The sequence below is a fragment of the Pipra filicauda genome, unplaced genomic scaffold (genome assembly GCF_003945595.2).
Source record: "Pipra filicauda isolate LSUMZ 115617 unplaced genomic scaffold, ASM394559v2 scaffold98_size3848907_pilon, whole genome shotgun sequence".
NCBI lineage: Eukaryota > Metazoa > Chordata > Aves > Passeriformes > Pipridae > Pipra > Pipra filicauda.
Window position 1 is genome coordinate 3,302,943 of NW_024105186.1, and position 16,279 is coordinate 3,319,221.

The following is a 16,279-nucleotide window of genomic DNA, read 5'->3' on the forward strand; positions in this document are numbered from 1 at the left end:
CATCCACTTCTAGGCAAGAAGCACTTTTGTCTTCTGCCTTCTCAAAAACATCTGAAAATAACCAAGGTGAAACTACAACATCTCATCTTCACTATTTACTTTTTGTAGGGCACTCACATGGTGTCTAATGTGCTTCAGATGAGTATTTTCTTTTTAATACATTGGAATCAGCAAGATGGGTATTTTCCTGATGGAAGGATGGAATAAAGAGAAAGGGTCTTACTGGAAATCACTTCACCATTTACTAGCAAAATACTTTACTGTACAACAGCAATAGTTCATGGCAGGGGCTAAAATTACAGCATTACACTGAAATATGTCATTAATGTTGGCTTGTTGCTGTCATTTTTTCCTTGAAAAACTGACTCTCTACAGAACAATTTATAAGAGATTTCAGACACCCAAAATATTACTTTAACACTACAGAATCATATTTTAGATGTCTTGTTTCACTGATAGTTTCAACAAGGAATGCACAGAATGATCAAACCACATATAGTAGCAGCAATTATTGGTACATTACAGATGAGCACAGCGTGAAGGATAAGTCTAAAGAAAGATTAAGACCCAAATACTAAGGGAGGAAAAAAAAAAGAAAAGATGGAGCAAAAAGGCCTGAAAAGCAGGAAAGGACTAGCTGTCTGCAGGAAGCTTGTATTCTTGTGTGAGTGTGAGTGACCCAGTGTAGGCTAGAATGTTATCTCTATGTGATCTACAGAATTTCTCTCTTAACTGTAGCAACTGAGGAAGAGTGAATTAAAGTCTTAGAGAGAAAAAAATCAATAAAGAAAAAAAAAAGGAAAATATGACAGAAGAGCCTTTCAGTGGCTGTATAAAATGTCACTCAAATGATCATAGGGAGCAACTCAAAATTTTCATGCCTGCAACAGAAATATGTTGTAAAAACAAACAAAACAAAAAAGAGGATCCTTTTCCATTTGTTTTGAACTATATTTGTCAGTGAGTCTCTCTATTGCATCACTAGGGATGACTTATTAGATCATAGTGGGCTTTTCACTGACACTTCTGGCCCCCAAAGTAAACTTCTTGTTCTTCCTTTAGGATCTTGAGTTTTAATTCAGTTTATCTGTTGGAATAGACAATATTTAGCTGGAAACTCCAGTGAAAAAGTCCAAAGGATAATATCTGGGTCCTTGCAGCCTTGCAAGCAATAAAGGTCAGAGGAAAGGTTTACTCCAACCACCTTTTTCTACATTCAGTTTTATCTTTAACAGACAAGTCCTGCTCTCTGTGCATCTAACAGCCACCCTCTAATAACCTTTGTAGGTTGGAGCTGCACTGAACCCTGCTGTTCAGGCTCTTGCTGCAAATATGTAGCCCCTAAATAGACCACCTCTCTTCTGAGAGACAAGGCTTTGTATACCTGCTGTCTGCAGCCAGCTGGAGTATTTCCCTTTTCCCTCCAGATTTGTCTTAACCTTTTCCCCACCAGCTGCAGGAAATGTGATATATCTTTCATTACAACATGAAGATTAGTTTTTTCTTAATCAGTAGGAATTTGCCATTTGTATTCTGCTGGGTGATCAAGGTCCTTTTGCAAACTCAAGGCTTATGAGGAAAATGTACAAGAAGGTCTTAGGTTCACCGCAGCACTTACTACCACAGGAATCAAAATAAACAGACCAGTATGTCCATGTGTCCCCACTTCTCATTCCTGCTTGCAACTTCAGGAGAGGAAAACCTTTCTAAAACTGTTCTTTTTTCAGGCCCTCTACTGAAAAATCAAATATTACTGCAGTACAGTGTATAGTCACAAAAATAACATTCCACTTCCTCCTACCTGCCAAAACCCCATGGAAGACCAAGAAGCCAAAGTTCAATAGGACCACTAATTTTAGAAAAGCTAAACACATAACTGAGCATTTGAGAATGGCTGCCAAAACAAGAACATCCCTTCTTAAAACCTAGGGAACAGGATTTAACTCTACTTTTCAGGGCTGAGAACACAAGCTATTCAAAAAAGTAAGATGCAGAACTACCTTTGCTTGTCATTTAATGGAAACAAAAAAAAAGGCAAAAGTGTCTGAGAAGCTTTAACAGAAGAAAGGCTTTGTTTTTAAACAGAGCAAAAGAATTCATGGTATATTCCTTCTCAGCAATAATCAACACCTACCACTGTATCTGTTCATGAGGAACTTTTTAATAAAATAAGCAGATTTACAATAAGGTCTATTCTGTATCAGTGGAATAATTTCTGTCTACTCAATAACACTGGAATAGCACCACAGATTCACAAATGCCCTCTTGCACCTACAGGCAATTACCTCATCGCCCAAGCTCCATGCTGGGAGTAACCTCACTTCTGTGCCCATTTCTAACACAGATGAAGTAACTTTGCACTAACTGCCCAGGGTCATACGTCTGGTAAATGATTCAAGAATTGAATACAACTCTCGGTGCTGCTCAATAACCTCTCAATGTGTGATTACAGAAATTTGCCCAAACAAAAAAAGAAATGTATGAGCAAGAGGCAGAAATGAGAAAGCTGATTAAAAAAAAAAAAAAAAGGCGGTGTTAAGTGTGTCTCATGTGGCTTTTCTAAACCAACAGTTTAAATATACAAATACTGCTGTTCAAATTTCATCACTCTACAAAGTTCAGGGGTCAAAAACAGGCCAAATATGAATCACAGGTTCCTATGTTTTACCAGATGCCTGCATTACCAGGTGCTGAAAAACATTGGGTGTTGGTTTCTTTTCTTAATTCTTTCTTTTGGAATCTCTAGCACATCAGTATCATAAACTGAGTCAGTTGTCATTTTAAATTATAAAATAAAGAAACATTTATTTGTACATTATAAATAGGTGGATTATTTAATAGTGCTACCCACATTCTTTTAAGGTTTGGCTTGGAAATAGAGACATGTTCTCTAAATGCAGCCAGGGTTTACATATAACATACATCTACATTGGTCATGGATAAATCTCATCTATTTTACAAAACTGATGTTAAAGTATTTGAAGGTCACTCAAAAAAAGCATAATTATTGTTGGGCTTGAGTGTTCCATGGACCTCAGCTACAGGTGTAGTCATTCAATTTTATGAATTACCAAAGCAAATGTAAGCAGAAATATTTTTTTATTCATCCAACAATTTTACTGATACAGAGCCTCTAAAGAAAAATGCTAATATTTTATAGAGTTGTGATTAAATAGAGAAAGTCTAAAAGATGCTCAGTGAAAAAATTCAAGCCATTTTTGTTAGTATTTGCCATGTTTTGGAGGTGGGAATGCTGCCAGCACCTGGTGTGGGAAACAAAGGTCTTTAAGTAGAGGAGAAGACATTATGAGGGCAAATTGTGCTGACAGGTGCTCCAGGGTATTCCTTAGAGCTGGGTGCTGGGAGTAGGACAACAAATAGCTGATGGATGCTCCAGGCAGATGGAGGCAATGTCTTTATTACCCACTTTGTTTATGACATTGGAAATATTAGTTTGCTGGGAAAAATAAGCATTAATTAGACCGGTTGCCATAATTGCATGCCTGGGTCGATTGACTGGGTGGCAGCACCTCACCCCAGGGCTGTGTGTCACACAACCAAGCTGAAGGCTCTGTGGGGCTGCTGACAAGCCCTTTCTTCTCCCAAATGCTCTATTATACACTTTAGGAATAAGTTCCCCAAGTTAAACCAAGTCAAATGACATGTGGAGCATATCTGGTACAAAGATTTCTCTGGTACTCACATTTCTTGCATGCGAGAGATAGCAAAGGCAAGGAGTACAAGTTATTGCTGGTAAAGAACAGGTTTACCATATACAATATTCAAACAAGTTAGGCAGGTTTTAACACGATCATTTTATATGTCATGACAACTTAAGAGCAAAACAGTCACCACAGCAATTGTTACATCAAGTTGAGGTGGCTGAAGCATATTGGGCATGGAAGAGCTGTCACACAGAGAAACACAGCTACTAATGATCTGATGTCAGGTATCAGGCTGAGGTAGTATCAGGTCATAAATAAGTAAAAATGACAAGATTTTTAACCCAGCTGTGCTCTCCCATCGTGAGAAATTAAAATTCTGTGTTTGAATGCACATATATTGCATTTATCAGGTACAAAGGAGGTAAAATATTAATAATTTTAGGCTGGAAATCAACAAGCATCTCAAGGCACTATGACTTTGAGGCACCTTCCCAGTGTAAATACTGGAAGGAATGAGCCTAAGAAGCTCAAAATGGAGATTGATATATTTATTAGTTTTCCATTGGAAATTAAGAATTTTCCACTAAAAAGTAATTTTAATTCTTATTTCTCTGTCAATTTTTTTCTTTCTAATTTTCACAGTAAATTGCAGCAGCTGGCTGCCCTCTTTGGTGGTGCCCAGGACAGCCCAGTAAATGCCTGTGAGCTGAGGGAGAGGTCTGTCACCCAGTCAGGAGTCCAGAAACCAAGAAATACCAGTTGCACAACAGGGAGTGAGAGTCCCAGCTCCACCCCAGGATACCAGAGCTGGTGGCTGACCACTGGGTAGCCACACCAATTGGCACTGGATCTTGGTCTGGTTTGGCGAGTATGTCGTTGGAACTAGGACTTCTCCATTTTTTAACAAATATGCATGTTCTACTCAAACCGTATCCTACCCAAATGTTCCCTCCCATCTCCAAGAAAGGCTCTCTCAAACTTTGAAGATATTTTGGGGTGGAGGGAAATGGGAGGGTGGGTGAGATGTGAGGAACTAGCCAGCGAAGCATTTCAGGACTGGGGAAAGCTAGAAAAGTGTAAGTATGGAAAGGGAGAGAAAGAAAACACAGTTGAGACATGAGAAGATAGTAGGAGACCTACACCTGGGGTAGGTGTAGGAAGCAGAAGTAATGGGAATCAAGGAGGGAAGGTTTTTTCTCTTCTCTTACACAGTGCTTTGATTCTTGAGTGCTCTGTCTGGCATTTGAGGGCTGCGGCATGATGGTTTTGCATTTGCTGTACGCAAAAGGAGTGGAAGATCCTGTCCCAGTGGAAACTGAATTTCCCAGAGTGAAACTGAATTTACAGTGTGTAGCAGCTCCTACAGACAAGGCCAAATCAAATCTCTCCTCTTAAGGGTTGGATTTAGCTGGGAGCTCAAGAGCAGGACCACTTCACAATCCCAGCACTAGTTCCCCGTCTCAGATCAGCATCCTCAGAGCATCTTTCCAGTGAATTACCCTTTCTAGATCCCATCACCTGGACAGAAGCAGGAATACAACCTAAATTAAAAGAAGAGTGATGTCTTCTAGCAAGATATGCTGACTCAATGAAAGTCTCTGTCTGTCCCCTGCTAGGAGAAATAATGCCAGCTGCAAAAGAAAGAACTGAAAGAGGTGTCACACGCAGCCTGCTTAGTTGTCTTTTGGATGGTGACACATGAACACAAGCATTGCACCCTCAGTTGGCTGAGCTAGAGCTGGAGCCTGGCTGTGCCCTGCCTGGATGGAGAGCCCTGACAGAGCAAAGCAAGGTGGACACAGCCCTCTAAGTAGCCCAGCCACTCAACATTAGTGAAGCCCTTGGTTTCTAAACACTGAGTTGCACCGAATTTGAATGCTCCACTGATGACTGAACTGGTAAGGAATACAACCGAACAGCAGGCTGAATACCCAGCAAGGTATTGTGGGTAATTAGAGATTAATTACAATCCCATAGTTTGTATCATGGTTCAGGGTCAGCACGGGGTCAGTGCACATGGCAAACTTAGAGAGCTGTGACTGGATGGATGACGCCAGCTCGGAGTGGCTCAGCAAAGTGAAGCGTATAGAAATGAGGAGCCGGTGAGGCTGGGGAGTGGACTCACAGCCAGGGCACTGGCGACAGCAGTGACACGGAGTTGTGGGGCCTTGAGGCACTGAGAAAATGTTAACAAGCAGCACAGAGAATACAGCTGCACTAACTATCCAACTGCAACCCTGACTTTTCCAATTAACCTTTTCCAGGCTTTCTAAGATTTGGGAAATCTGGGGCACCGTCCTGTTGTCAAAGAAAGCTCTTAAAGAAAGAAAAGTAGTGAGGAAAACTGCCAAAAGAGAGAGAAAAGAGGAAAAGGGAAAAGTAACCTCTGCTATTTAATATGGCTATTAAATTTTTATTTAAGGCTAAATCCAGAAAAATGTTTTGTCAGGCTGCAATGAGCTTTTCAGTAGATGGCATTCACAGGAAATGTGGAATATACGCTTGCAGTTCAAAACCCATTTATCATTAAAACCCTTCCCCTCCCATTGCCAAGAACAATTTGTCATATTTTTATCAACAATCAAGATATGCAAATAGCCCAAGACAGCTGAAAAGGCAAATTCATAACCCCAATATGCAAAATAGACAAGTGATAATGCAGCAAGTGGAAGATACAGAACAGAAGCATTTGGTGGAGAGAGGAATAAATCAATATAAAACTCCCAAGTGGTCATTTTTGGCAGTTAATTATTTGCAGGAAGTTTTTCTCCTTTAAATAAACCATTTTTTTTTAAAGATCATTAAACTAAAAAGCGAGCTTGTAGCATTCAGAGGAGGGTGAAGAGGAGACTGGTTCTTGCAAGGGACAGCTGGTATGTAGAGGATATACCCGTTCTCTTGTGTGCCCCCAGCCGTATCCGCAGGTGGCTACTGCCACTGTGCCTTACTGAATGAGGATCTGTGTAAATTCCCAAGCATATGAACATCAGTTCCTTTCTGTACAACAAGGGAGTATTTTCCCTTCTGCCTGGATTTGATTTCCAGAGGCATCTGTGGATTTGCCCAATTCCTGCCCAGTGCTAGGAAGCATTTCAAATTATTCTTTTTGATTTCTAGGGTGGTAGTAATATTTACGCCATTTTAATAATAGACAAAAACATTTTTCTTTTTCAGCACCAGCTCTCTGGATATGAGGGGCTTCAGAAAGGTAAAGTTCCTGATTGCATTGACAAAATAACACTGGGGTTTTTTTCATAAATTGCATCCACACGTATCAGAGATTTTAACACAAAAGCAGGTCTCTAGCATTACCTCTGTTTGCAACTGAAAACAGCAGAGAAATGAAGTGAATGGACCTCAGTAATGGAAGAGGCAGTAGCAGAGAGGAGATCATTACTGATCCCGACTTCTAAACCTCCATCCTTGCCACCAAACCCCAACAATAAAAATCCATAAGAAGTATCATTATTTTTTACCTTCCAAAATGCTCAGGATAACCTTAAGGTCTTTCTTCAATACCTAAATCAGAGAAACGAGCCTATAGAAACCTCTGACTCCTGAACGGGGAGAGGTGGGAATGGCCAGAGAAGTTGACTAGAGAAGCACAAATCTGTCCAGAGGGTTGGGAAAGCCTGAACCTCCCAGGGGAGAGGTTGGCTGATTGGAGGGAGCAGCGCAGCTATTGCAGAAGGAGAAATCTTGAAACACAGTAGTTTGAAGACCAGAAGTGGCAGCAATAGTAGCCTGTCTAGCACTTTCCCACTTCTGTGTCAGCTCTCCCCTGAGCATCCAGAAGTCTTCTCACCTTTCAAGTCCAAACAGTGTTTCTGCTGTCTGCACCCTGAATGAATGCTACACAGTTTACACAAAGGGATTTCACACCATCAAATAACTAGTATTTGAATTTCCTAGGTATAAATACCAGTTGACCCTTTCAGTTTTATCAGACGAGCAACACAGTTATATTTATGAGGCTTTCTCTTATGCTTTCCCCAATGACAGATGATTTGTGTTCTTTCATCCCAGGGTTACCTAGCCCCACAGAGCCATTACAGTGCAAAATCAAAGAGCTGCGTTTAACATTCTAAAAGTGAATAAAAAGTACATGAAGTGGAATCTGAAATGCTTCCTTTAAAAACGCCTATTTTCTAGTCACATGTAAGTATGCTTGCACATTTAAACATCCTATCCATGGCTCTGGGAATCAGGGGATTTCCTGACACTAAGCACTAACTCTTAAGTGCATTAGTACTTAACTTAGTGGGAGTGCCTGACCTGTGTGTGCCAAGGGATTAATCCAAATGCCACATTTCTGCTTACCTACAGCACTGAGCTGAGATGCGAGTGAGGGGTGATGGGTTAAAGAAACTGCTGGACAGACATCACTCTCCAGTTCCTTCCAGTATATCCAAAATGAATATACAGTTGAACAGAACTGCATGGCTGAGGTGGCAATGCTCCCTTCTCCGAAGATTGGTGCAAGTTGTCCTTTGGTATTTCATTACCACATCATTGCATTCGAAGTTCAAACCAAGCAATGTCAGCCACCTTTGCATACCTTGGGCATACACAGGCACAAATGGCAGATACAATTGCATTTTCTACCTTTTAAGACTGTAACAGATTAAAAATAAGGAGTGATCAGGTCTATAGGTTCAAACCTCTTAGATTTGGAAAGAACAGGTCCATACTAAAGCCTAATAACCTTGCATTGTACCCAAATGCAACCCAAGCTGTCTTATTTTCTTTAAAAAACACAGAATTATGCATTTCCCTGTGAATCTCTCAACCTCATAGGATACCAAGAAAATCTGACTTGTAACTCTTACCAGTTTTACTAGAAGATATTACTGTCTGTGAATAACAATTACTTCATATGAAATATCTTTACTGTTGTCTTCTTCTCCAGTGTAGCCAGTGATCTACATTACCTGTGCAGAAATCCAGCCCTGATTCATTCTTTGTCTCCAGGAGTCACCTTGGGAAAGGTGTATTTTTGGCCTGTTCCCAGTACAGAGTTAGATCTGAATGCCATAGTGGATCTAAAGATATTCATTGCATGCAAACATGAACTCTTTTGACTAATCTATTTCCTTGATTTCAGGGATGGTGAGCCAGTTTGTTCACAAACAAAAGAACATTTCTTGCAAGTGTTTGCCTTTCCTCAGAGAGTGGTTCTCCAGGGGCACAAGAGAATAAAGTTTGCAGAGCATCCACAGAAACCTGCCACTTCTTCTAAGGTTCTTTGTTCTTTTCATGAAAACCTCTCCAGCTATAACAGAAAAAGGAAAAACATGGGCCAAAATGTTTGTTTCACTGAAATAAATTGCAAAATCCCACGGATGCCAGGATTCCTCCCTGATTTTCCAGAAGGATTGAGAATATCCTCAAGCAAAGATTTATCCTGCAACAGCAAGAGAATTGGAACCAGACGTTTAATGCAGTTCAAGTATGTAAAGCGTATTTGTAGAGTAATGGATAACTGCTTGTAATTTTCCACTGATTTTCCATAATTTTTCATAGAGCTGTGCAGTTAAAAGCAGTTTACTGAGGGGTTGTGAAGGGACAAAGCCTTTTGCAAGCTCTCTGTCAGCTGATGACAGAGTTGCATTTTCCCTTCACTTCTCTTGCAATATCACTGTTGGCCCTGCAGTCCTACTTGTGACTGAAACATTTATCATTTCCAGATCAGCACCTAAATGTAACAGCCAACAGAGGAACATGGCAAAACTGGCCATATGTGATAATTTCAGCAAAATGATCATTGGTCTGTACCTCTGTAGATGTTTTCAGAGGCAGAGCAGGCTCCTGTAGAGCAGAGAGCCATAAGGCTCTGTTCAGACACAGAAATCTGCAAAAGCAAAAGCAAAGCCCAAACTCAGACTAAACTGATGGTACAGCTGATATGGGAGAGCAAAGTCAAGGAAAGAAGGCACCTTCTACTCTCAGGTCCCAGGGCAAGTACGAGGAAAATCTTCCTCAACAAAGGAATCAGAAGAAGAACAATTTCATTAAAAGGCAACGAGGATTAGCTGTGCCACACCTTGGGAGCTGGAGACAACCAAGTGAGCCAAGCACTGCAGGGCACCCTGGCATTGGGTCCTGACAACTCTCTCCATCTGGGTCTTACACACAGAGATCTCCAGGAGTAGGCTGCATGGGCTGTTTCTCTTCCACAGACCTCATAACACACTCTTTTCTGCCTTTTGTAAAGATTATCATCCCAATGCAGTCTTCTCAGATCAGAACAGAAATTGTTTTAAAATGTGAACTTTTTGATGCAATTTGAAATGTCCTAGAGAATAGAAATTCTGAATTTCTCTAGAGTCTATAGGGCACTAGCCAAGGGCAGATGGAAGGAAGAGAAAGCAGGCACAGCTGAGGATTGGATAATATAAATTGAGAAAACTCACCAAAATATATACCTTAGACCCTTTTCTTAAAGGAAAGCTCATTGTACCAAGAAAAGCTGCTTCAGTCATGAAATAAAATGACGAAAGAATGTGAAGTTGTAAAATTCTCTAAGCCCTATTTAATGTCTTTTGATACACACTGGTCTGGTTTGAATTCCTACTCCCATGCAAGGTGAACCAGTGTATTTTTTTCATGTATACATGATTACATTGATATATTATTAAAACAAGCTAATCAATACTGTGGAAAAAAGGTAATATAAAATAAATAATAAATAATTTGAAAGTAAGGAGCATATCCATATTTTACCATCCCTCATTCAACTACCACTAATAAACTTTATTAATCATCACTGTTGGCCAGCCAGTGGCTAACCACTGTGTTACTTGAGACTTCCCAGACCATATTTCAGAAATTTAAGAAAGACAACTCATGTTTCATGGAAGTAATTAGACAGGCCCAGTAGCTAATTATCTGGGAACATTGCAAGAATGATTGACTGTCATTTACTAACTATGAGATGGGGTTTATTTTTTTCCGGAAATACATCTTGATGTTGCATTTATGCAAAAGATCAAGCAGCCACCTTCAGAGAGAGGTGAGAGCAACAGTGATCAGCAAAGAAATCCTGAGCAAATGGAATTCCTGGTGGAAGCATCCAAATCCGAGCCTACCAAACACTACTAGTAACATTTGTGATCCCGTCACAGCAGCCTTGTAATTCAAATGTCCTCACATCCTTGCACCATCTCGACCTTGCTCATTGACATTTGTGACAATAATTTCAACAGGGATAGGTTTGTAATATAGCAATGATAAAAGAGAAAAGATCATGAATGACATGGTCTTCCAGGAGAAGACAAAGAGGAGAGAACTGATGGATTCTCTGTTCTCATTGGTGGATTGATTCCCTTTGGCACCATGGTAGAATCATGTCTTCTGGGATGTGACCTCAGCATACAGAGACGGATTTGGGTTTAAACTAAAATTTGCCTCAATATATTTTGGAATTGCAACCGCTTCTTTGTTCATTCATATCATTTCATCTAAGTGAAATCCTCAATTAAAAGTCGAAAAAGTCTTAAAAATTTGAAGGAGTTTTTGGCCAACAGTAAAACAGTCACATACTTTTCTTAATCAGGTGTGTAACTATGAAAAACTCCTGAAACTCAATTTGGTAATTTCAACTCCAAACCAACTCCCTTTGGAATTATTTTTTTTTTTTACTAATTTAAAAGCAACTTGCTTAGAAGCACTGGAGAACAGCTTGTTGTCTGATATTACTTTCTACTTCATTTTTGCAGGTGGCATACCAGCAGAGAAAAAAATTCAAACCAAATCACTCTTCCATCTGCTTCTGTCTTTTGTAGGCATTTAAGCAGAACTTACTTATTTTAATCTTTCTATTTGATTGACATTTTCTAATTGGTAGAATGACATACAGTACCAGTTCACAATTTTTTAATGGTCAATTGAGAAATTAAAGAAAAATCATGATCTCTGAAAGAATTCCTGCCCCAATAAGATTAATACTGCAAACACTAATTACTTTCTTATTATCATTTCTGTGTGACAGGAGCATCTAGCAGCATTACTTTACAGGCAAAAATCACTGACAGCTGCCATCCTTAATCCCAGTTCAGGCCTGCTCTAGGCAAATCTTACATCCTTATTACTGAGAATTTGATTGAATAAAGGCAAGGTCAGCACTTTCAACATAGTCCCCAGGATAACTCATTTTTCACTTATCATTTTAGGTTTGTGTGTGAACTACCTACATTATTAAAAGACAAAAATTGTTTATGAAGAACAAACATTTGTATGAAACCCTATCGTTATGATGGCGTTGTTTGTAAGGGGCAATTTTATTTACTGATCTTATTGATACACTCCTATGTTGATGGACAAATTTATGCAAAACACAGACATTTGTTTCATCTGCCACATCTACAACTTCAACAACCTTACAGTGCATTTAGTGGTGCCTCAATATACAGATATCTCAGTGTGGATGAATTACTCTCAGAAATGGGAGAGTTTGCAGCTCACCAGTGAGCTGCACTCACCCACATGGGCAGTGCTCTGATATTTGCCCAGGTATGACCCCCAAAGTCCTCAGGCTCACATGCTAAAAACCCTGCTTTTGCTTTCATGATGCAGCAAATATAAGTAATTTCAATTTTTTGTTTACAACCGAAACAGAGAGGTTCAGAGTAGAGGGGAAGAGGAGGTCACACAAACTTACAGACAAACCAAAAACCCATGAGTAGCAGGGATCAATTCTCATGGTGATGAATTTGCACCCCAAAGGGATTAGAAGTCTATGGGCTTCAATAATACTGATGAAGTTCATACTCTAAAAACACAGGTGATGAACACATTCTTGTAGGATTTTAATGAAAAACAAAATGTATTTTACTTTTGCATGTACAGTTTCTGTGTAACTGCGTGGTCAGAGAAGTACAATTGTCATAGATATTACTATTCTATCCTGATCAAATGGGGATTTTTAATTATCAAAAACTAGAAAAGGAATTATTTTAATTTTATTTTATTTAAAGAAAGTTGCACAGCTGATTTTCTAAATAAATATTTCTTTAAAAATGGAGTAAATTACTGTAAGTTTACAAAATCTACCTATTTGATTACCAGGCTTTTCCTTGGCGATCAAATAAATCACTTTTTGATTCAACCTCTCATAAATATCATGCCAGTGCAAGTACAAAATCTACTTATCTACTGGCAAATGCTCATGACAGCTTAGTAAGGCTGAGTGATTCATTTGCACTGTGGTATTCATATACTATAGATAGGCTTCATAAAACCTTCAATGATTATAGTTAATAAAAGTGAGCTTCAGTGACAGCAAAATGCACTGAAGGTACAATTAGAGACTATGTATTGGGTGAGTAATGAATATGAAGCTAATTAAAATTCTACTACTCTTCCAAAAAATGGCTGCTAAACTGTGATTCAGCTCTCCTAATCATTTGTTAAAATATTATACACTGTATGTTTAAATAAATCCTGAGGTGGTTCATTACCTACTTTATATAGTGGGATAAATCTCAGTCTTTCTGAGTCCATGGATATTTTACGCTATTTCTAAAAGCCTGACATAATTTGGCAGGATAGACAGTCAACAGAACTTTAAATATCTATTTCTGAATATTTTCTAACCTTTTCTCCTTCTTATATATGGCAATGTAGCTGAATTAATTGGGCTTGTGATTGTAATTCAACAATTTATTGGGTAGACTTTTTCCATCATTTTCTCTTTGATGGCTGTTAAACCTAGACATACAGGTCATATCATGCAGCTCTGAAAAATTACCCAGGTCGGTGTGAAAATCCAGAGGTGAAGGCACCTCCTTACATGGTGCACTCTGCCAAAACATCCTTAGTTAGCCTGGAAGGATGATACACTATTCTTCTATTGCCTATTTCTACGTCCTACACAGATATTGAAGGGGTAAATCAGAGCAGGATGGTAAGTGCTGTAATGCCCTAGAAACCCATTTTTCAGGCTTGGATGATCATACTTTTTTTTTCTGTTTCAAAAGTAATTTCTGTATACATTTTTCAACATTCACTTAAGCGGTTTCTTAAGTGTCCCTGCCACAATTAAAGGGGTCTCTGCACAACCTAAGTAACTTCTCTAATAGATCTAAGAGAGCGAAGAGAATTTTGTAGAAAATCAGTCGCATCATTTTCACACGTTAATTATCCAGAACTGCTTAGCCTTGTTTGCTGTTCAGGTAGAGCAAGAGACGGATTTGTGTTTCCAAACAACTGCTGCTACTTTGGGTAAGTTGTACATACAGCCTACCATCAAGCTACAAGGGTTTTGCCTTGGAAACAATGCTTATGAATAAAAGTATTCCAAAACATAGCAACGAGAACATTTCTTACACTCTTCATTACAACATACCAAGATCCTTAATAGTGACACAGAAAAGTGCATAGAATGTGCACAATACCTGGCTTAATAAATTACAAAATACTAATTTACAAATTCTTTCACTTAATCTTCTCATGCTTGTCATGACTAAGGTAAATGCAAGCGTTATAAGCTTCATCATGCCAAGCCGCATCTCAGATATGCCCTCCTAAAGAAGCACCACAGAGAAAGGAACCTGCTAGGAAATACCTCACCCATTCCAGCCTCAGGTCTCCTCCTCTGGAGTGACCAGCAGGAATTCTGCACACACTCCATCGTGTGTCCCGGCACTATGACACACCTTCTACCACAGCAGCTCAGGAGTACGGTTTAACTAATCAGGAAACAAATCAGAAAACCTGGATGCCCATTTGCATCCAAACACTCTGACTTAAACTGTTAGTTAGGCACGGTACCTGTCTAACTCAGAGCTGGTCTGACTCATGTTGTCTGCTCCCAGTCAGGGTGTATCTTAGGAAAAGAGAAACACAAGAGTTACAAGATGGAGCAGAGCAGCCCACAGAGGCCTCCAGAAGCCAAGTGAAGTGGCTGTAGGTCAGCCCTCTTCAGCAAAAGCTAATTCAGTCCCGTTTGGCTCTGAGGCAGGTACCCCAGGGTTGGACACTGCATCAGGCAGAAAGGCTGCTACAGCCAGAGTAGGGGAGGCACACCAGGCACAGCAGTGTCTAATCCTCTCCTGACTAATAATTAGTGCTCTACCTGGGACAGGCACAGGATTACTTTGGAAAACAGGAAACAATGCAAGCATTACTCAAGCAAGTCCAGTTACCCACAGTATCTGGAGGGCATACATGCGCAACACAGAGGTTTTCACCAAATGGTTTCCCAAACACACCAGAGCTACTGAAAAAACCCCACATTTCTAAATGATTTTAATACTCCCCTGTTTACAGAAATGAATGGACAGAGTCTATGGCCCCCTTGCTCTTAATAAGTGTGACCCAGAAGTCATTTGTGACCCATCTCAGTGATGTTTCTACAAGGGTAGTGGCCAACCGACCATCATCTTCCGTCAGCGCCAGCACAGTCTTGTCACTGGTGATTTTATTTAGTCAGTTGTTCAGAGCTCTGATACTGGATAGAAAATGAGACAAGAATCAATGGTGAATAACCTATGGATATGTTCTTTCCTTCCTATAGATAACAGATGTCTGGAGCGAGCCTGGACTGGGGCTGTAGTCAGTGATATCAGATATACTTTTAATGGTTTTTAGATCCCCTACTTTAGACTGTGTGCATTACATTATATTACAATGGAAGCTCTTAAGAGGGTTGACATTTTATTGGAGGCTGAATAGTTACTTCTAACAAAGCAGAACCGATCCTTTGCTTTGAGATCAGACACATTTTTGTTATGGTCACTGTCAATGGTCACATGGTGTCTAAAGCAGATTCAAAGAAAAAACAGGAAACAGAGTCTGAATCTGTCAATGCAAAATTTTCCCTGAAGTGGGAAAATATAGGAAGTTGAATTTCTTTGCAAATGGGCTTTCTCTGTAGCTCTCCTTACTCCAAACAAGGTGCATGAACAGGACGCTTCTTTCCTATGAACTGCTGGAGTTGTTCACCATTCAGTTTCTGTTCTGAAAAGCTCTAGCAGCCGATAAAGCTGCAAAGATGTCAGCATTTGCTAAAGAAGTCACTGGTCTGTGCTGGCTTTCTTTGCAATGGTGACATGCAAGAAGGAAGAAAAAAATCATCCCACTACAGTTTGCCTCTGAGAGCATTTGCTGAATGGATTTGCCTTTGCTTGGTCTTTGCCTTTGTCTTCTTATTCACAGGTATAAAGGCAACCCTGGACAGTCTGAGGTCAAAAGAAACCCTAATGTCTGGAGCTACCTCTGCCCTGTAACTTCTGAGTCTTCCAGGATCATCTCCTCATGCAGAACTGGCAAATATTATACCATGCATTCACAAGCAAGTATTATGGTGTCAAAAGTGAATCTCACCTCTGCAAAATTGCAGATGACCAAATTTTGAGCAGGAATTAGGATAGAGTAGGTAATAAACAACTACTAAGAATTTTCTTTCCTTCTCTTTGTATCGGCTAAGAAATGGACAAAGAATAAAACCAAATGTTGTTCTTTTACCAGACTACGTATTTTTACACACTGCAATACTGTGCAGTTTTTGCTGAGAAAAACATAAGCAGAGAAGTTTACTTTCATAAGCATTCGTTTAATTTTGCCAAACTGGCAACAATTACATTCTTTGGCCCAGCCCTTAATATCCATCTGAA